The sequence below is a fragment of the Lygodium microphyllum genome, chromosome 29 (genome assembly GCF_053477565.2).
Source record: "Lygodium microphyllum isolate KBCC chromosome 29, Lygodium_microphyllum_v1.1.10, whole genome shotgun sequence".
NCBI lineage: Eukaryota > Viridiplantae > Streptophyta > Polypodiopsida > Schizaeales > Lygodiaceae > Lygodium > Lygodium microphyllum.
Window position 1 is genome coordinate 15276491 of NC_141163.1, and position 22873 is coordinate 15299363.

The window sequence follows — 22873 nt, forward strand, 5'->3', positions numbered from 1 at the left end:
CCTTCTTCTTTTCTTTTGCTATCAAGCGACCTTTATTTTTCATATTCTCAACAAAGCATCCATGAGGATTAAATCTGACCTGCAAGCCCTGCTCAACCATTTGACCAACAGAAACCAGATTCTTGGTGATATTCGGGACATGAAATACATCAGACAGGTATTTCTTCTTCCCATCCTGCATAGACAAATGACTTTTTTCAATCTGCACAATAGGATGTGCAGTATCATCACCACTCTCCACAAATCCTGGTTTTTCCATTTTCCTTGCATCCTCCATCCATTCTGCATGACTTGTCATGTGGTTTGATGCACCTGAGTCAACATACCATACATCGTTGCTTTCTTCTGCACTTGTCACAGAATTGTTCATGTGCTGCACCATAAACAAATGCTCATTTCTGTCATCACCCTGTCTACTAGAAGATGCATAATTCCCTTGTTGCAGTTTTCCATTCATGATGTCATTCTGCTTTTTATAGCAGTCTTTAGCCATATGACCCATTTTACCACAGTAGTAGCATTCAACATTGGTGTTTGCATTTTGGCCTCTTTGCCATCCACCACGACCTCTTTGGCTCCCCCTGCCTCTAGAGTTACCATGTCCTCCTCCATAGGACTGGTTTTCTTGAGTTTGCTGCATATTCTGATTTCTACCACTGCCTCCATATCGGCCTCCTCTACCTCTGCCTCTACCTCTTCCAGCATTTGAGTAGAAGACAGCTTCTTTTGAAGTTCCTCCTGAAGAAGATGCACCACCATTTCTCTGCTCCTCAGAAATTAGAAGAGCAATCAACTCCTCAAAATCAGGAAATCTTTCACGAACGGAAATGGATGTTCGGAACTGTGCATAATCCTTTCCTAGACCATTCAAGGTCACTGAGACTAAATCATCATCTTCCATTAGCAACCCAATGGAAGCAAGTGCATCTGCAATCTTCTTCACCTTCATGTGGTAGTCATTGATGCTCATACTTTCTCTTTGCACATTGTGCAACTCTTGCTTGAGCTGCATTTTCTTGGCTTGCGTATTTGTGCTATATATTTTTGACAAAGTATCCCATGCCTCCTTTGGCGTACTTGCATCTTGAATATGCACAATCATAAAGTCTGAAATGCTGATAGACAGCCAGTACATAACTTTCCTGGCTCTCTCATGCCATGCTTTAAATGCCTGCATTTACTGTTGATTGGGAACATCAGGAAGAACTGGTTCTTCTTCATTTCCTGCAACAAATTCCCAATATCCTTTTCCCATAAGGAAATTCGTCATTCTAAACTTCCATGCTTGGAAGTTATTCTTGTCAAGCTTTTCAGTGACAATCTGTGAAAGAGAATCAGACGCCATTACAGAACACTGCAAAAAATTCTGTCACTGCAAAAAACACAGCTTCACCCTCACAAGGGAAAATCTGCAAAACTGGCGAAAGTGGTATTTGACCACACAGTCACTTCCTAGTGACGATTTTGCATAAATAGGAACCAAGGATGATTCTGTAACTCCCAATGTCTCTGCACACAAGCATACGATGCAATTTCTATGGTAACTGCTCACCGACCTGTAGAACAATGGTCGCACAACATAAAACAGGGCCTTTTCCTGAATGCGTGCAGAAAACTTCCGCCTCCAAAACAGGCCTCAAAATGGCCTCAAATAAAAAAAACAAGGTCGCCAAGGGCTAAAGCCCTTACCTGCAGCATATACTGCCCTCTTGCTTCACCGCGCAGGGCGTCTCAACCTGAGACAATGCACTCCTGCACTTTCCGATTGTGTTACCTGCAGAGATCTGCTCCCAAAAACAGAAAATGAAAGCAACACTGCTCCTCTTACCAGAACACCGCGAGCTTGGCTTGCTTTCTTGAGCTCCTTACCACGAACAAGGCTCTGATACCATGCCAAGATTGTGGGAGAGAAGGAAGGAGTCTCACTTGTAGCTTTCTTGCTTGCACAATGGGGGAATACACACAGAGGTGGAGGCTGAAAATAATTTTCCTCTTCTTAGTTGTGTAAGCCAAAAGAACTCTCATACAAATAAATAGAAGAACCCTATATATGGGTCTCAAAAACCAAACTCAACTAACTAAGGTGGCATACTAACTGAGCCACGAACTAGAGTAGATAAGGATAGTTGTCATGTAGCTATTATTCATGGGCGGTGTACCAACAGTGTCTGCAACTGACAAGTCGGTGACATAAATACACAACGGTCACCCTGGTGTATCACGAGTGGAGCTCGATATCTCAACAGAGTGCCCCTCAATCCAAGCCCTCTAGCCCATCTTCACAAAATGGTAAGCTTGCTAGGAATGAGAAATCAATTGACTCCAAAAGCACAAAAACCATAGAACCTCAATGCATCTATTGACCAAAACCAAAACTAGCTGCCCTTAGACCAACTCAACCTAATGCTCCCAGTATCCCAACTGCTCCACAAGCAGAAGGCAATGCATTGTCTGAGCTATAAGACCAATCCATTGCACAAGTGACCAATAGACACCCCACTAAACAGCCTAGGAGGCAAGCATCAGTAGTGGAGTAATCCAGCTCAACCAAACCTCAATCTCCCATAGGCCTTAAATCCTCCAACGAGCACAGATCTATCCTTACATTGGCCTTAAACCTAGCTACTAATATGGGGGATGACTTATTCACCTGGATTAGACAATTAGATGCTAGGAAGGAGCTATGAATGGATGGACTTAGGGCTCCTAATCGATCCATTAGTAGTAGATGTATGCTCCTTGCCATGCACTTGGGAAGAATCCAAATTCATGTTTATGAAGATTCATGTGGTAGGCGGAGGAATTGATCGCCACTGAATTCTCTCAAGAGCAAGCTTGCACACAATGACTAGTCACATCCTATAGCAGGAGAAACGTTTCTACAATAAGTCAAGAGCTCGAATAGTTGAAAAAGCTAATTGGCTCTCTTTTTTTTTGCACAAATAGTACACTCTTCGTCTCCAAGGAACAAGAGGGTTGCCAAATTATGACCAATGAAGAGGAAAGATGAGCAATCAAAACCTCCAAGTATGATCCAACTTATGTAGCCCCTACCTCTTTCAAAGTATTGGCTATCAGTCAAGGCAATCAACTGTTAGAAGACCGCGTCATGGCCCACCCCTATTTTGATCGAATCTTGATCAAGGAGGAATCGCATATCACTAGCAAGATGAACTCCGGTGACTTCCTCACTGATGTCTTGACCTATATTACACTGGTAGGCATTAGACCTCATGACATGGATCATCATGCCCACTTGGAGTATAATCCAAAATTCTATGATTGGCATGACAAAGTAAAGCATAGCACACATGTAGTTCATGCCCTTAAACCTTTGTTCTCCAATCCTAGAAGGATTTTCATCACTCTCGATGGGGAGGGGGTAAGGCGGAAAAGAAGACACAACTTAAACCTTAAACCGAACTTTAAAAAGAAAAAGGGAATGATAAAAGTCAATTTGTGCTTAAGGATTCATGGAATTCTGGGTTGAACTATGTGGACTGCTTGAAGCAAAAATTTTCATTCTATATTTGAGCACTTCATCTTTCCATAGCATATATTCATAACCCCCTCATCTTTTAGCAAAAAATTGTTTCACATAAACTAATAGTGAGCTATTGCATCATGACAAGAACCCAAGATGGCCAGGCACAATAAAGGTGGTAAGTCCCATTCATGGAAGAAGAGCAGGCCAAATATGACCTAACAACGAAAACAAGGGCCTTTAATAAGCTTAAGTTCAGAAGCATCCAAAACTTAGAAAGCATGGAGATGAAAGAGTAGGTGGTAAAATAGATCATTGACTAGGGTAATCTTGGCAAATACATGGAGAAGTTTGGTCAAACCATTGACTACAACAAGTGCAAGGAGTTCCTATGAATTGTCGATGCAAATAGAAATTGTGGCACTATGATAATGAGACAAGGAGGAGAGACTCACAAACTAGAAGTGGAGTTGAGCCGCAACAGGGTTGAAAGAGCTATAGGGTTGGTCAACAAGCCTGAGAGGTGGCCCAAAAGAGATGTCTATAGTATGCTAGGGATGGACAAGGCTCAAGTGTACACGAATGATGGAATTAGTCTAGCCAACATCCCCGACCCTAACATCAAGCTACAAGCAAAGATAGTCCATGATCTATTCTCCACTCAGAGGTACAATGCCTTAATGAGTAGGATTGGAGTACCAATGCTGCTCAAGAGCCTCATGGCCAAGTCGTTGGATGAAATCAATTGGAATGGCTACGTGCACAAGACCATGGAAACCTTAGCGAAAGTGCTAGCCACAAGAGACAGGGTAGCAAGTAGGGAGTCTCTGGCTTCCACAATGGAGATGGCAAGGAAAAACCAGCAGCTAAGGACTTCAATATAGGTTTCTGAGGTGTGCTCACCGCCATCATCAAGGAGGCCATTGGGGACTTGGAAATATAGGAAGTGGTAGAAGGAACTCCTGAGTGCTCACTAGCCCATAGTTTGCCCGTACAATCACCTGAAAAGAGGGAAGCTTCATCCCAAGTCCTGCAGCAACAAGAGGCCTCAAGTGAGAGAACCATTAGTGAGGAAGGGAAGGAGGGCTCAGTCCCATAGAGCCAATGTGCAAAAAGAAAAATCAAGCTGTGCATCCCAAGGAAAAGAAAGAAAACTCTAGCAGAAGAAGAAAAGCAAGTAGAAGTTGCACAAAGAATCGAGAGAATTAGAAGATGATTAGAGAAAGAAGCAGGAAGAGAAAGAGGAACAAGTAAGAAGGATGGAGGAGGAGTCAAGAAGAGAGGAAGAGGAACAAAGAAGGAAGCAAATAGAAAATAAGTGAATCTGCCCTCCAAGCACAAAGAAATCCTAGGAAAGGGAGCCTGTGAGTAATCTCACAGACCCATAAACCATCAAAGAAGCATTTCAAACCTCTCTTCTTACACACAAAAACCATGAACCACTGCGTGCAAGAGAGTTTACTAGAAATTCCTTCCTCACTCCCTCTCTCAAGAGATCAGACATGAAGCACAAGAGAAGGGAACGAGAATTGCACAAAATGAGAGAGAGAGAGAGAGAGAGAGAGAGAGAGAGAGAGAATCGTGAGATTAGAAAATAAAGGAGAGAGGTAGTTAAAACACCTTTTCCAACTTCCTCTCCCACAACCTTTCAAACCTCCTTTTTTTAAAACTCATTTTATGGAAGCACAAAAAATACAAAATTATTCTAAGGTTCATAGCCTTTATAGTTTGTTAGGCCAAGTACAAATGAGATTCACATGTCCAAAAGACCATGTAGTTTGCACTACATTTGACAACATGTAGCATTGATTTTTTACCAATTTTGCATTGAAATAAGGGTTCATCATTCTCCCACACTTGAGAGGTGAGCTCCTATGAACCAAACTTGGTGAAGACCCCGCAACTCTTAATATCACTTTATCAAAAGGGCTCTTTGACCTTCAGACACTCCCACATGTATTCTTCAAATGCTCTTCTTTTGGAATCCAATAAGGATCTCCCATCCACCTTTGGTCCACAAAAGAACATCTCCCACAACATAGAAATAATAACTTTGCTACAATGAAGCTTTGTGCAAGAAAGGCCCCCATATAATAAATTTTCACTGCAACATATCCTCACTCTGATGATTTTGTCAATGAAGATCTCCTCCCATCGTGGGCTAGAGAATTTGATGCATGACTTTGGGTACATTTAACTTGACCCTTACTATGATTAGCTTTTGTGTGATAGAGAAGAGATTCTCAATGACATATGAACTGGGGTTAAGAGGTAGGGTTTCTTTTTTAAAAAAAATAAATGAAAGATAGAGAGAAGCAATGTGTCATCTGCAAGCTTGCAAATCATTGTTTTGCTATGATGGTGTTTGATGATGCTTATGGGCGACCATGGTAGAGAAGATCAAACGATTCCTTCAATGCTGCGCTGAGCTTTATCCTCATGTAAAACCCTTCTTTCTACTTGATTTCTTACCCCGAACTACTCCATCATCATCCTTGTCAAGTTCTGCTTCTCGTGTTGCCACAAACTACTCCTTCTCCTTCTCTTCTTCCTCTATCTTTTCCTTATTTCCCTTCTCATTCTTTTTTTTTCTTTATGCTTTGACTTCTTATGAGGATAAGTAGGCGTGACTTGCTTCTAGGATTTGATAAGAGATAGCAATAGTTTAGATCAAGGTGCCCATCAGTTTTCTTGTTTTCTTGAATCGTTTTAATGGCTTGCGCAATCCTGAACTCCTCCTAAAATCCTAAATCGTTTTGATGCCTTTGCCTTTCTCACAAACCCTTGCACTTGGCTTATTTGTTTGGCATTCTAGAATCACCTCCCTCCCAGCAAATGCACCAATGAATCTACCCTCCAAGCACAAAGAAAGCCCAGGAAAGGGAGGCTATGAGTACTCCCAAAAACCATCAAAGAAGCATTTCAAATCTCTCTTCTTACACACAAAAACCATGAACCACTGCATGCAAGAGAGTTTATCAGAAATTCCTTCCTCACTCCTTCTCTCAAGAGATCAAACATGAAGCACAAGAGAAGGGAACAAGAGTTGTGCAAAATGAGAGAGAGAGAGAAAAAGAATCGTGAGATTAGAAGATAAAGAAGAAATGTAGTTAAAACCACCTTTTCCAACCTCCTCTCCCATGACCTTTCAAACCTCGTTTTTTTAAAATTAATTTTATGAAAGCACAAAATACAAAATTATTCTAAGGTTCATAGCCTTTATAGTTTGTTAGGCCAAGTACAAATGAGATTTACATGTCCAAAAGACCTTGTAGTCTGCACAACATTTGACAATACATAGCATTGATTTTTGACAAATTTTGCACTAAAATAAGGGTTCATCAATAAGGAAAGACTGAAAAGAGAAGAAGATGAGCAATTGACCCTAGCCTTGTGATCATCGGTAGAGGAAACCTCCTGAATAGAAGAACTCACAAGGAGAATCCCAGGTGATTGTCAAGAATCGTGTGGTGGGAGGACTTGCTTGAGTTGCTGCGCCAAACACACATTGTATACACAAGAGGAGGCTCACTCAAGAACACAAGAAGAGAGATGGAGGCCAAAAAGTTTTCTTGCTGATTTCTTCTTCTTCTTCCACACACTACACAATGTACACAAAGTATAGATAAGATACAACATAAAGGAAAGTGGCTTGCTAAGTCAAATAGTGTATAATATACTACACTAATCGATAGGCACTATATCTTTGCCAGTTGTAGGTAGGTGTAACAAACTAAATATAATAAGTGATAAGTTAGTGGCCATGTGAGTATCATAATGACCACCAATGTTCTAAGCATAGATGTGCAAACCCATCTAGCCAGGCGGTCCATCTCATCAATGTCTACACGTGTTGAGCTTGCCATCTCAACAGTGATGAGCCAAGCTCCAATGCTACAACAAAAGAAAGAGTTCAAGGGTCCATTGTGCAGGGCAAGGGAAAGGCCCCCATGAACCCACCACCATCGGCCTTGATTGCCACACTAGTCACCACCCAGGAGACCTCAAAAGGGGGAGTGGACCAATGCAACATGGTGGCATGGGTGCAGTACCTATTGAGCTTGGTGAAGCAGCTCTCGATCCAACGCCCAGTGGTGGCAGAGTACCAGTAATAGGGACAAAGAGACTTGTTTCCATGGACATAAAATCCAGAAAAGAGACCCAAAGAAGTCCAAGGTCGAAGCATCTACAACCTCTATGCGATTGGCCATGCCGACAGCAACCAACTACAACGAGTACATGCAGGACCTCCTAGGCCAACTTGAAAAGATGAAGGAAGACATGAAGGCCACTATGGTGGAATTGGAGGTGGAAAAGGATGCATTTATTGCCTACCAACTAGAGAAGACAAAGTAGATAACTATCTATCAAAGGCAAGTGGATGACTTAAAGAATAAATTAGAAGTAAGGAAGAAAATGGAGGTGGAGAAGGAAGAAGAAAGTGCAAAAGATCGATAAGGGGAAAAGATAGAGGGAGAAATGGGGCTAGAAAAATGGACTTCTCAAGCCTCATATAGGGGCAAAAGGTTATAGAGGAGCAATTCACGCAATCAAAAAACCTAGGAGAGGAGCTCATTGAGGAGTTGAAGAGGGTAAAAACACAAGCCGATGCAGAGTTCCACAAGGAGAGGAGCTAAAAGGAACAAAGATTGAAGGAATTGCAAGAGATTAGGGCCTAGAAGGACACGGAGTCAACAAAAAAGCTGTTTGAGGCAAAGAACCGACTCCTCAAGACCCTCCAAGAGTAGGAACAGCTAAAAGAAGAGCTAAATCACCACAAACATGACAAGGAAAAGATGTTGTCAACATGGAAAGAACAAGAAGAGGTGGTGACAACACTGTCATAAGAGCTGCTGAGTTAAGGCAAGATGGAGGAGAAGGCCGAGGCCTAGGAAGAGAGGAACCTTGGAAGAGTCAAGGACCTAGCCAAATGCCTTGCCCTAGTAGAAAGTAGGAGAATCATGGCAGTTGTAGTGGGTCTTTGTCGTCAAGCAAGAAGCTCCCACACCCAATCTATCAAACTCCATATATTTTGGTCAACACATGACATTGAGCCTTAGAAGTCTTTTCCTTTTTTGCACAATCTAAAGCCCATGACGATACTTCAAACTTTGTGTTAGCCATGCATGTACGAATAGAACCAAGAGATTTCTCAATCTGTAAATTATATGTGATGGCATCTATGGCTGCAAATGCATTTCTTGCTACCAATTCCTCAAGTCCCTTCTACATACTACATTTGCCAAAGTTTGGCTAAAGAGATAAACATGTCTCTCTTGAATGGATCTTACCATCCTGCCAAAAGATCAAATTTCTAGTTTATGCATCATGATAAGACACATAATTCCATCTCTCATGCCGAGGGCTGTTACACCATGTGTATAGACCCCTCCTAGGTAGGTTTTAGAGCTATCACCTAGCCCCTTTCTTCCACATTTTCATCCAATTTCATAAACTTCAATTGAAGATCACACATTCCCTTCATTATCTCATCCAAAATCTCCTCTTTTACAATTGTACCAACATGCATAACTAGAGGAATAGTAATAGAAATAGATGGCTTAGTTGCAATTTCTAGTGCTTGCCAAAGGCAACATGCATAGCCCATGCACCCAATCTTAATTTCATTCATTCTTTCGTAACAATCATATTCACAACTTCTGATACATGCAACTACTTAATATATAGCAATTTTTCCATTGTCTCATCTCCCAAAAAGTCCCTCAATTTTTCCTGCAAGCCTTTCAAAAATAATGCAATTTTTTAAACCTTCTAAGGCTTGCTACAACAACATCCACCTATGCATACTGGTTCTCAAATTCTCACGATAAAGCGGTAGCTACTACAATACCTTTTTTGGGTCTTTCAACCCATTCTATAAATGTCATGCATGTGACCAAACCAGTATCTTCAAGAAAAAACTCTTGTCTTAGAGCTTTTTGTAAATTTAGTCCATTTGAATCTTTCTTATACAAAGCTACAAGTCGATCTTTCAATGCCTACATGGCAAGATGAGAAAAAGTAAGAAGTCCATGCATATTGTGGAACCCAAAAAATTCCTATTTTTGTTGCACACACCTACAAATAAGCCGATACATTATGACCATTAAACTTCTTTGGTTCATGCTCAACTGCATGCAAAGCATTTATGATCATACTATTAAGCTTATCAGAGTATTGTTGTCTTGAGTGTTGTTGCCACAATAGTAGCAATAGCACATGTCTCATATCAGTACTAGTTCATGTAGAACAACCAAAAATTCATGAATCTCCCATGTTTGCAATCCTTCCGATGGCCTTCATGTCAGGTTCACCAATGTCTGAGCGTGTAGGGTTGAGGGCCTAACTAGAGGGTTTAGGATAGAAGAGATGCAAAGAGTAGGGAGGGAAAGAGAATCAAGAAATTATGTGAAACAAATTAAAGAAAACTCTAATGAGTTCTCTTAACAAGAATTCCATGCAATACACTGCAATGATTAATAAACTCTTCTCTATATAATTGAATAACCTCAGCCAAGAAACTTTGCATCCAAGTCAATAGCTTAAACAAAACTCCTCCTAAGACAATAGCTTAGAGTCTTATCTCAACCCAAAAGGAGCTTATACCAATATTATAAAGTTTTTTTCTCAAAAAAATGCTTTTAGATCACTCTAAAGAGATCGAATGATGCATATAGCCACTCGCACACTATTCAACTTGGATGATGCATATAGCCACTCAAATACTATTCAGCCCAAAAACTCTTGAATTCCCTAATAAAAGACTTTTCTTTTCACTATCAAGACTCAACTACGTTAGTAGGTATTCAATAATAAAAATCTTTTTTGAAATTATTTTTACTCGAGCAAGCCTTTTTGAAAGAAAGCCATCTAGATCTAAGCCAAATCACTTGACTGCTGGGAAAATTTTAGTTTAGCCCTACAATTTTGGTTACTACAGCAATAATATCTCTATTTTGAACCCTCTATTCACCCTTCTAAATGCTCTCTTAATAGAGATAATGATAATCCAATGTATGGCTTGCTTTCTTTCCTTCAAAACACTAAGTTTTTCCTTCCAAATTGAAGTGGGCATTGCTTCCCTTCTTGTTCTTGCTTTTCCTTAAGCTTTGATGTAGTAAAAATGCAACATCATGGTGCTCTCAATTGTCATGAGTAGACCCTATTTTTAGTGCAACCTCTACTTTTCTTCACTTTGCCCAACCTTAATCTTGGGCACTCTCTATTTTCAATTGGTCCCCTAGTCACTTCTTTGGACTCCTAAAATGTCTTGAACACCTTTCCCACTTGGTTCACTACTTTAGACATGAGAACTAGCTTAAGTATCACTTGAAATACACTAGCTTTCTCTTGGCAAGTCTTAACATACTCTATCATACTCCTATTACGTCATGTAAATACCCTAGAAGGTCCTAGGACAATTATTCTCCATTATTTTGGTCTCCTTGAATTCCCTATATACTTGAATTCTTATTTGGACTTGAAAATTGACTCTAATTTACCCAACATACACTGGATAGGATATAAACAACTCTATTTATCAAACTAATAAACACATCTCATGACGTATGGGGATGAAATCCTAGCATTTGATTGAAACTCATAAGTTTTTACTAAGTGAATACGTAGTGTCATGACAAAGGGGCTGATGTGGTTATGCTACTTAAGTTCTTTATCTCGAGTCTTTGTATCACAGTATAAAAATGCTAGGAAATAACAAAAGCTTGGACCGAATGACTTACAAAACTTGAATGATTGACTAAAACACAATTAGTTTAAACATGCCATGCTTGGTGAGAAAGCTCGATAGAGGGATTGGTTTGATAAAGATATTAGGTATAGTGATCCTTTGAGAAATGTGGTCTCATATTGCTATACCCCCAATTAAAGAAAATAAACAAAAACTTAAGTTTCGAGGCATGAAGGAACCCAATGATTCCATACAATCCATCATGGTGAGACTGAGCAAACTTGGTATGAACAAATGAAGATACACACAACTCACCCATCAACCCTCAATTAGTCTTCTTTCTAGGAATGTAAATATTTGAGTAGACACTATCAAAAGCCTGGGGTCTAAGGATGACATTATAATTCCACTCGCTTACCTCTATATGTGGTTGGAAGAGCACTATCGGGAGTGGATCTTGTGGCTTAATTTGACTCAACACGGGGAAACTTACCAGGTCTAGACATAGTAAGGATTGACACATTGAAAGCTCTTTCTTAATTCTATGGGTGGTGGTGCATGGTTGTTCTTAGTTGGTGGAGTGATTTGTTTGGTTAATTCTATTAACGAACAAGATCTCAACTTGCCAATAACTAGTTACACGAAGAATCCTCTTCATGGCCAGCTTCGTAGAGGGACTATGGCCATCTAGGCCATGGAAGTTTGAGGCAATAACAAATCTATGATGCCCTTAGATGTTCTGGGCTGCACGCGTGCTACACTAATGAATTCAATGAGTTTACCACTTGGGCCGAGAGGTCTAGGTAATCTTTCAAATTTTCATCATGATGGGGATAGATCATTGCAATTATTGATCGTCAACAAGGAATTCCTTAGTAAGAGTGAGTCATCAACTCATGTTGACTACATCCCTACCCTTTGTACACATCGCCCATCGTCCTACCGATTGAATTGTACAGTGAAGTTTTTGGATTGCGGTGATGGTTCACCACCAATGATGTTGTGAGAAGTTCATTAAGCCCTATCATTTTGGTAGGAAATTTTGTAACAAGGTTTCAATAGGTGAACATGCAGAAGGATCATTGACACACACCCATGAGAACAATCCAAACAATGGAATGTTTGTGAGGGATTACGAAGGCATGATTAGCATCATCTCTTACCTCATTAGAGTTAGGCAATAATAGGCGAGTCTATGCTTTGGTGTTGTCTCATGACCATGCAGGTGGAGGAGGAAGGAGGGACGCCTTTGACCTCTCTCCCTTGCTCGAGGTGATCCCCCTCCATCGTCGTGCCAATTCGGGCATGCCGCTACCTTGATAAACCTTTTGTGCCTCCCCACACACAAGGGTGGCAAGAGGAACTTAAGAAAACTTCTTTTATCTAAGATTCCTCCCCTCAAGGGGATCAAAAAACAAAGCACAATGATTCTCAACAAATGGATATCTTAGCTCTCGCAATGATGAAGAATATAGTGAAATGTGATACATAGTGTGAATTGTAGAATTTCATGAATCATTGAGTCTTTGAATGCAACTTGCACTCATGGTTCATCCAAGGGCATGCCTGCTTGAGCATCCCTAACTCCCCCACACCCTCCCCCTTTCTTTGGGGGAGGGGGGAATTAGTCATCTATGCCATTTCTCTCTCTTAGAGTGTTAGGTATGTTGTGGTTGGTTGAAATGTACTAGTAGCACCATATAGTGATGTTGCTCCGCAAGGATGGTTTGTCTCCTCATTGAGGTGGTGGCTATTTACGAGTGCTTCTAAGGTACACATGTCAAATTGGGCTCTTTAGAGTTGAGGCTTGTGCTCGATAGCCCAAAACACAACTTGGACCTCAAAACAAGCAAGGCTACTTGCTGAGTTTAAGCATATCACTCAGCGAAGGGAAAGAATCTAACCAAAATTTCCCTAACTAGCAGTGGTGATGGGCGAATTGAAAAGAGCCTAGCTTGGAAATCATGTGACTTTGCCATGTGAATTGCAGTTGGGAGAGGTGTCCTCTATGATGGATTGAGCCCAAGTCCCCCTAGAAAGGGGCATCAGAGAGGGTGAGAGCCTTGTCAACAACTTAGACCCTGTCGCTCCAAGAGATGCCATCGATACCTATTTGGGAATGCAACCCTAAAAGTGGGTTGTGAATTCCATCCAAGGCTAAATATGGGCAAGAGATCGATAGTGAACAAGTACCACAAGGGAAAGATGAAAATGACTTTGAAAAGAGAGTTAAAAAGTGCTTGAACTTGCTGGGAAGGAAGCAAATGGAGGCCGCGGGTGTACCCCAGTTGGATGTGGAATGGTGCAAACTAGTCCATTGCTCAACGAGGGAAAGTTGAAAATGACTTTGAAAAGAGAGTTAAAGAGTGCTTGAAATTGCTAGGGAGGGAAGCGAATGGAGGCCGGCGGGTGTGCCTCACTCGAATGTGGAATAGAATGAACTAGTCCATTGCTCGACCTAAGGTGTTGGTTAGCATGGGTTGGCATGACGAGACAAGAGCTGGGGCTTTAGATGGCTCGTCCATGCCATCATGTCAATTGAGGAACGAAGCATGAACCACTTGTGGCAAGCTCTACACTTGCACACTTGGGACATTGGTGCTTTGGGACTTCCATCCAATCCATCTTGAAACATAGGCCAATGAGTCTAACATGTACATAGGCTAGTAGTAGGTGGCAAACCCATGAAGGCGTAAGGAAACTAACAAATGGGATTCCCTTTATAGGGTGCACCGTGGATTCGGACCATGATCTTCTATGAATGGTTTGAGTGGAAGTATACCTGCTGGGACTCGAAAGATGGTGAACTATGCTTGAGTAGGCAGAAGCTAGAGGAAACTCTAGTGGAGGCTCGTAGTGATACTGTCATGCAAATCAATTGTCAAACCTGGGTGGTATAGGGGCAAAAGACTAATTGAACCATCTAGTCGCTGGTTCCCTCCAAAGTTTCCCTCAGTATAGCTAGAGCTACTCATATTTTTATCAGGTAAAGCAAATGATTAGAGGCATTGGGGGTGAAACACCCTCGACCTATTCTCAAACTTTAAATAGGTAAGTGACTAGGGTTTCTCTATTGAACCTCAGTGCAGAATGTGATCTTTAAGTGGGCTATTTTTGGTAAGCAGACTTGGTGATGTAGGATGAATTAAAAGTTGGGTTATGGTGCCCAAACTCTGCACGCTAACCTAGATCCCATTAAGGGTATTAATTGATTAAGATAGCAAGACGGTGGTCATGGAAGTCGAAATCCGCTACAGAGTGTGTAACAACTCACTTGCCAAATCAACTAGCCTAAAAAATGAATGGCGCTGAAGCACATGACCTATATACCTAGCCATCAAAGCAAGTGTGAAGCCCTGATGAGTAGGAGGGTGTGGGGATCGTGATGCAACTCTAGGCATGAGCTTGAGTGAAACAACCCCCAGTGCAAATCTTGGTGATAGTACCAAATATCAAGTGAGAAATTTGAAGTATGTGGAGAAATATTCCATCTGAACAACAATTAGAAATGCATTAGTCGATCTTAAGAGATGAGGTAGTTGTGTGTCAAGGACTGGTGCACAAATCGGATGGTAGATGTATACATAGCGAGCGCCGAAAGGTCCCCAAGAATAAAGAACTCTACTTTAAGCTTAAAAAAAACAAGAAGATAGACTTGCATGACATGAGGTAAAAAGACCAATTGTGTACAATCTCCCCCCATGCCTTGTGTGAGCGCTTCATAAGGCATGTATTTATAAATTTACTATCTCAAAGCTCAAAAATAGCCCAAATTTTACCATAAGCATGCTTTAACTTTTGTGTTTGCTTTTGTTCAAATAAAGAATAAAGTGGTTGGGCGGCCCAAAAGTCGGGCTGTGCCCAAATATAATAACCAATATTTAAATATTTAAACCGTACGCCCATGCGCAATATTTGTCAAGTGCTTTAATAAATAAGCAGGAATAAATAAACATTAGTGCCACGCCTTTAATAATAAGACGTGCACTCATCAAAAATGATAATTTCTTCTAAATAATTTGAATACACACTATCACCTAGTGCTTCCCAATGCCATCGTCGCCTGCTCTACACATCAACTGAAGCATTCACAATTATTAAAAAATAATAAAATTAAATCGAAAAAAGTGAATACCTAGTAGTCTTCAGCTACAAAATAAATAAATAGGTTGGAGCTCTATCCTAACCTTAATTTAACACAAGTGCACTCTAAACTCATAAACATCCATTAATTTAAATATGTATTTTGCGGAATCACCCGCTATGGAGTCACCCACATGCACATTAAATTAACATGACATCTGGAAATGACAGGTGTCCCCATCAACTTCTCGCACAAGGAATCCACCTTGTGTATAAGCCTCAAAAAATAAATATAGTTTTACTACGAAATCTCATGGAATCCACCATGGAATATGCCTCCTGGCATCATACCCCCGGGGTGGGATAGTAATTGTCCTCAATTGATATTAGCTCAATGTGGAGCGACCAGTGAGGGATAAACACTTAAATTACGGGCGTGCATCCATTGGGTCTCTTTAACATGATTTTTAAACTTAACCAAATATCTAGAGTATCTACGACCAGTTCTAGTGGTCATAAAGTTAGTGTCTAGAATAGTTTCGGGTTCAAGGATTTCAGTTTCTTCTTCTAACAAAGAAGAGTTTTTATAGACAGGGTGAACATGTAATTGGCCTCTAAAAGGTCATAACAAACTGATATGAAAAATATGGTGAATTTTCCAATGTTGGGGTAATTCTAATTTAAATGTATTGTCATTGATTTTGTGAATGATTTTGAAAGGTCCATAAAATCTAGGGGCTAACTTAACAACAGGATGTTTCTCAACACTTTGTAATCTTCTCTTTTCATGCATAACCAAACATAATCATCAACATTGAAACTCATAGCTTTTCTTTTATTATTAGCTTGTTTAATGTATAATTGCTGGGCTTTCGCAATCATGTGTTTGACTTCAGCAAAAATTGTAGCATGCATATTGGCATTATCATGAGGAGCTTTAATTTTGTTTGACAATGATGTAACAAGTGTAGGTAATCTATGTCTATAAATGATTTCAAAATGTGCTTTCTGTGTAGTTGTATGTGATGTATTATTGTATGCAAACAAAAGTAAATGCAAGTGTGTATCCCATGTTTGTGGTTTTGAAATTGTGTATGCACATAAAAAATCTAAAATTGTATTGTTAGTAGCTTCTATTTGCCCATTTGTTTCGGGATGAAATGCAGATGAGAAATCAATCTTTGTACCTAAATTAGCAAACAAAGTAGTCCAAAAATTATTGCAGAATCTAGAATCATGATAAGAAATAATAACTTTTGGCAAACCATGGTTAGTGAAAATAGTTTTCAAAAACAATTGAGTAGCTTGAGATGCAGTTAATGTTTTCTTGCATGGAATGAAATATGCTTGTTTGCTAAATTGATCTACAATAGTCCAAATCATATCATGATTAGCTTGGGTGTTAGACAAACCAGTAATAAAATCCATTGAAATATGTTCCCATGGTCATTCAAGAATTGATAAAGGCATTAATAAACCATATTTCTTACCATGGTATTGCTTAATTCTTTGACAAATTAAACACTCAGATACAAAGTTAGAAACATTGGATTCCATTTGTGGCCAATAAAAATCTTCAACCAATGTACGCAAAGTAGAAATAATACCTCTATGACCTTGATATGGGGGACAATGAATTTTGTGCAACACAAATGATCGAAATGGAATAGTTACACACAACCTTTTCTCATAAAACATAAATCCATTAGTATAAGACAATGAATCTATTGGAATCCAGTTATTCACAACTAATGTATTCCGATTAGCATGAAAACTAAGGTCTTGGTCATAGGTATCTTTCATAGGGATAAGGGAATCAAAAGATATAACAAAGTTATTATGGATACTTGGTCTTCTACTTAAGGCATCGGCAACAAGATTCTCTTTTCCATGTTTGTATTGGATAAGTGGATGAAAATTTTGAATAAAAGCGGCCCATTTAATATGATGGTTAGAAATTTATGGCTGACTAAGGAGATGTTTGATACTTTGTTGGTCAGTTTTGATCATGAATTCAGATCCTATTAAATAGTGTTTCCATTGATGTAAAGCTTGTCACACTACATCTAGCAATTCCTTATCATAGGTAGAATACTTGAGTTCATATGGTTTAAGTTTGCAGCTAGAGTAGGCTATGGGATGTGAATCTTGCATAAGGATAGCTCCTATTCCAGATCCACTAGCATCAGTGACTACTAGGAAGAATTGAGAATATAGTAATGGGAACAACCACTATGTAGGAGGTTATTAATAAAACTTCTAAGCTTTAATTAAGCTTAGTATTAAGCTTTTGAACTTAAAGCTTATGCAAATCGTCAACAAATGGCCAGGACGAGAGGACGTTGGCATTCGACACAATCTAGGACATGCTGCCGCCACAATTGCTTGGAATTATGGAAATAAGATTCTTTTTAAAGCTTATTAAGCTTTTAAGCTTAAATTGACTTATCTCTCTTCTTTGTTACTCTAAGGAAAAAATGTGTTGATGAAGAAGCTTTAGAAGTAGTCCTTCGCAATGTGACAGCACATTAGGGGGTTCTTCACTGCCAAGAACACGCTAGTATTGACAATTCGTCACCTGTAGAGCCCGTTCGTTCTAGGAGCTTTGCCTTCGTGCGAGATGGTAAGCAATTGGAAGCCCTTGATCTCAGCTTCGCTCTGATACCACTAATGCACAAATCGGATGCTGGATGCATACGTAGCGCTCGCCGAAAGGTCCCCAAGAACAAAGAACTCTACTTTATTTAAGCTAAAAAAAAACAAGAAGATAGACTTGCACGCCATGAGGTAAAAAGACCAATTGGGTACAATCTCCCCCTCATGCCTTGTGTGAGTGCTTCACAAGGCATGTATTTATAAATTTATTCATCTCAAAGCTAAAAAATAGCCCAAATTTTACAATAAGCATGCTTTAGCTTTTGTGTTTGCTTTTGTCCAAATAAAGAATAAAGTGGTTGGGTGGCCCAAAAGGCGGGCTGTGTCCAAATACAATGTCCAATAATGAAATATTGAAACCATGAGCCCATGCGTATACAAAATAATAAATATTTATCAAGTGCTTCAATAAATAAGCGCGCCTAAATAAATATTAGCATCATGCCTTTAATAATAAGACGTGCATCCATCAAAAATGATAATTTCTTCTAAATATTTTGAATACATTCTATCGCCCAGTGCTTCCCAATACCACTACCGCCTGCTCTACACATTAACTGAAGCATTCACAATTGTTAGAAAATAATAAAATTAAACCGACAAAAGTGAATACCTAGTAGTCTTCAGCTACAAAATAAATAAATAGGTTGGAACTCTGTCCTAACCTTAATTTAATACGAGTGCACTCTAAACTCATAAATGTCCATTAATTTAAATATGTATTTTGTAAAATCACCCACTATGGAGTCACCCACATGCACATTAAATTAACATGACGCGTGAAAAGGACAAGCATCCCTGTCAACTTCTCACACAAGGAATCCACCTTGTGTATGAGCCCCGGCAAATAAATATAGTTTTACAAAAACCACCACAAAACCTCACAGGATCCACCGTGGAATATGCCTCTTGGCATCAAGGACACAATGCGTGCTACTCATCAAAAGGGAATCGGGTTAATATTCCTAAACGAGGACGTGGTAGTAAATGACAACATGATCAAATTCAAAGACGTCGACATTGACCATGAGAACAATTCTTTGTTCTTTTTAACAACCCACCCACCTCGAAATCGGATCACCCAGAGATAGGGTCCAATGATTAGTAAAGCACTGCACATCTCACAGTGTCTAGTGCGCCCCTAATGGCCTGTGAAAATTTGGGGGAGCGAATGCCGATCATGCCTGGTCATACTCATAACCACATCAAGTCTCCAAGGTGAACACCTCTAGTCCATAGAACAATGTAGATAAGGGAATTCATCAAAACGGATCCATAACTTCAAGGAAAGGATTGGCTCCAAGGGCTAGGTCTAGGGGTCAGCTTTTTTACCTCAAAGGCTTTTGAGGGTCTGCCTGAGTTGCCCCAGCAGTGGCGAGGGCAAACCTGTGCATGTTGATCAGGTGATGGAGGCAGAACATCATCCCTCCCAAAAGGCGTCCCTCCCTAGGTAGTGAACAACCATCTCAAAACTGGTATAGACAAGGGGAGTCCAACTATTTAATTAAAACAAAGTATTACGATGGTCCCTGGGGATGTTGACACAATGTGATTTCTACCTAGTGCTCTGAATGTCAAAGTGAAGAAATTCAACCAAGCATGAGTAAATGACAAGAGTAACTATGACTCTCTTAAGGTAGCCAAATGCCTTGTAATCTAATTAATGATGTGCATGAATGGATTAATGAGATTCCCACTATCCCTAACTACTATCTATCAAAAGTTTTGAGAGGTATAGAATAAGTGGAAGCCTTTGACGCAAGTGAAACACCACTACTTTTAGCATTATTTTACTTACTCCGTGAGGTGGAGGTAGGGCTCGCCCCTGCTTTTGATCTTAAGGTGCGATTGTGTGCCGATCTAGGTGAAAGACATTATCAAGTGGGGAGTTTGGATGGGATGGCACATCTGTTAAAAGATAATGCAGATGGCACATCTATTAAAAGATAATGCAGATGGCACATCTGTTAAAAGATAATGCAGATGTCCTAAGATGAGCTCAACTAGAACAGAAATCTCATGTGGAACAAAAGTGTAAGAGCTCATTTGATTTTGATTTTTAATACAGATACAAACTAAGAAAGCATGGCACATTGATCCTTTAGTGTTTTGAAATTTGAAGCTAGTGGTTTCAAAAAAGTTACGATAGGGATAACTGGCTTGTAATAGCCGAGCATTCATAGCAACATTACTTTTTGATCCTTTGATGTCGACTCTTCCCATCATTGCAAAGCAAAATTCGCCAAGTGTTGGATTGTTCACCCACCAATAGGGAACATGAAGCCGGGTTTAGACCATCGTGAGACAAGTTAGTTTTACCCTAGTTATGAGAAATATTGCAATAGTAATTCAACTTAGTATGAGAGGAACCATTGATTCATAATTAGTCATTGCGCCTAGTTGAAAAGCTAGTGGCACGAAGCTACCATATGTAGGATTATGACTTAACACCTCTAAGTCAGAATCCATGCTAGACAAGGCACTCTCTACCTACCCCGGTTGTTACCCACCAGTTGTTACCTAACTGATAGTAGGGGTGCTTGTGCGTCCCTAAGAGCATGTGTCAAGGGTCTCCCTCCAAGCACCGAAAGTGGTTTCCTTGAGGACTCTAAATGGAAATTCCAAAATGATCAAGGAGATGAATCCTTTGAAGACGACTTAAATATGGGGTTGGGTATTGTAAGTAGTAGAGTAGCCTTATTGTTGCTACAATCCACTAAGATTCAACCTACCACCACACTGATTTGTTTCCCTTCCACTCGATTTGGCGGGGTTTTCTTGGCCTTGGTCCTTGTGTGTCATGGCATGCCGCTAAGTCCTCATTCACACCATGCACTCAATCTAACCTAGCTCATGTAGGTGGTTTGATGGGCTTCTCTTCACCTTGTGCCTTCTTCCCTTTCCTTGCCTTCGCTCGCTTGGGTTTCTATGGTTTTTGCACTTGTCTTGCCTCATGTTGTTGGCCCGTTGTGGCACCCCACAACATTCCAAGTCCTTCATCCATTGCATGGATTCTATGGCTCCGATATTTTGTACATCACCTCTATGTGCACGAGGTTATCTTCATATGGACACACACCCTCTATGGCATGAATGGCATGGCATACCGTGGGCATGTGCCCTCCATGGTACGGTTTCTATGACTTAATCTTTTGTATGTCATTGCCTCTTTGTGTGCAGGGTTCTCTTCACACGAATGCTCGCCCTCCATGTCATATATGGCATGCAACAGCATTCCAAGTCCTCCATGGCATGGATTCTATGACTTAATCTTTTATTTGAAGTGGACTCCTATTGAAATTGCTAACCATGCAAGCTCAAAACCAATGGTGAGTGCGCACCAACACTCAATAGCCTTGATCCCACCCCAAATCCTAGCTCACCTACCATGTAAGAATCAAATGTATGAAGACCCCTACTAGCTCTTGATGAACATGTAGTAAGTCATGTCTCAGACTGCAAACAACACCCTGCCAGTAGGTTTCCAAGGCCCTCCAATGCACCCAATGGTATTATCAAGGCTACACATACCTTTGGCTTCCTAAGCACACCATGCCACTATGATCACAAGAGCCACTAACATATCTTAACTTGTCATCATCAAGAGAGTTGGATAAAGGAAAAGTGCAAGAGTAGTGAATGATTGTCAAATATAAAAAGAAAAGATCGATGAAAGAGTGGAGAAAACTAGAGGCAAAAAATAAGCAAAGCCAAGAAGAACATGAAAGAGCAATTAGGGCTTCCTTTGAGGAGGTCTTACATAAGAATGACTAATCGATCTCTTAATAGATAGCATAGATCTTGGCAGAAAAGGGAGAGGCACACAAGAGAAAGGAGAAAGTCTTAGAGGAGAGGAGTCTTTATCATTTGAGCCAACCACTCTTCTTGAGCTAATGACTCAATTAGGCAGTGTGAAAGCACAAATTTATGATCTCACAATGAAAGGGAGATTGATGGGCAAAGCGCTCGGTATTGAGGCTCTTCATGAGCAAGTCTGCAAGATTCTGCTCAATTAGAATCTTAACGACCTCATGAATGAAGTGATACCTCACCTCAGTATGTTTCATCTTCGCATGGATGACCAAATTCTTGGCCAATTGAATGGCACTCATAGAATCCGAATGGAGTGTAGGCATAGCACCTGTCATACCAAGGTCAGTAATCCCTGGACATCCAAGAGATAGCCCCACCAGCATAAGTGAACTCATAGCCAGAGGTGGACTTTCTACTAACTACATGTCCTACATAATCAAAGTCAGTGTTCCCCATGACTCCTGTATCCTGGCTACCATAACAAAGACACATATCTATTGTGCCCTTCAGGTACCTCATGATACCCTTCACGGCAAGCCAATGTTTCTTGCTAGGTGTAGCCATAAAAGGTGCCACAACCCCAATTACAAAAGCAATGTCTAGATGGGTGGCTATCATGGCATACATAAGACTGCCCACATCTTATGCATAGGGAATCTTGGCCATCTTGGCCCTTTGTTCATCTGTCTATGGACAATCGGCTTGTGAAACCTTTACATGAGAAGGTAATGGATAGCCAATCAACTTAACATCCTGCAGCGGAAGCGCTAAAGGAATTTATGAATGTACTCCCTCTGTGACAGATAGAGTAGTCTGTGAGATCGATCGCACATAATGTGCATACCAAGTATATGAGAGGCATGTCCCAGATCTTTCATCTCAAAGATCTTCTTGAGCTGATACTTAAGAGCATCTACCTCCTCATGAGTTGTCCTTGCTAAAAGCATATCATCCACGTAGAGTACCAAAATCAGTAAAGAACTGTCATGGGCTTTCTTCATGTACAAGTATGGATCTATAGCACTGTGGCTATAGCCCTGTGACTGCATGAATGCATCAAACTTATGGTACCATTCCTTATGTGCTTGCTTCAAGCCATATAGACTCTTCTTTAGCTTGCATAATAGGTGTTCCCTACCAAGGTTGGC

General features: G+C 40.3%; 1 non-coding gene and 2 pseudogenes across 1 annotated transcript; all 3 read left to right on the top strand.

Annotated features, from left to right (window-relative positions):
• Positions 1-12600: 12600 nt before the first annotated feature.
• LOC148010407 (5.8S ribosomal RNA) lies at positions 12601-12754 on the top strand. The gene has a single exon (XR_015689628.1). It is a non-coding gene; the product is annotated as a 5.8S ribosomal RNA (ribosomal RNA).
• A 1058-nt stretch (positions 12755-13812) lies between these two features.
• LOC148010408 (25S ribosomal RNA) lies at positions 13813-14611 on the top strand (annotated as a pseudogene; the record flags this gene model as incomplete).
• Positions 14612-19147: 4536 nt separating this feature from the next.
• On the top strand, positions 19148-20658 carry LOC148010409 (25S ribosomal RNA; annotated as a pseudogene).
• Positions 20659-22873: the final 2215 nt, after the last annotated feature.